Here is a 300-nt window from a genome sequence, read left to right on the forward strand (position 1 = left end):
TAGAGGAGGAAGATAATGAATATTCCATGCATCATCTTGGAATGGACCGGACTTAATAGAGGGCCTGAGCAGATCTGACAGTTCAAGAAGTAGACTCCGGCCCTAACCAGTTTGGCTCAGTGGGTAGAGCGTCGGCCTGTGGACTCAAGGGTCCCAGGTTCAATTCCAGTCAAGGGCATGTACCTTGGTTGCGGACACAACCCTGGTGGGGAGTGTGCAGGAGGCAGCTGACCAATGTTTCTTAACGCTCTATCCCTCTCCCTTCCTCTCTGTAAAAAAATCAATAAAATATATATTTTT

The sequence above is a fragment of the Myotis davidii genome, unplaced genomic scaffold, assembly GCF_000327345.1.
Source record: "Myotis davidii unplaced genomic scaffold, ASM32734v1 scaffold425, whole genome shotgun sequence".
Taxonomy (NCBI): domain Eukaryota; kingdom Metazoa; phylum Chordata; class Mammalia; order Chiroptera; family Vespertilionidae; genus Myotis; species Myotis davidii.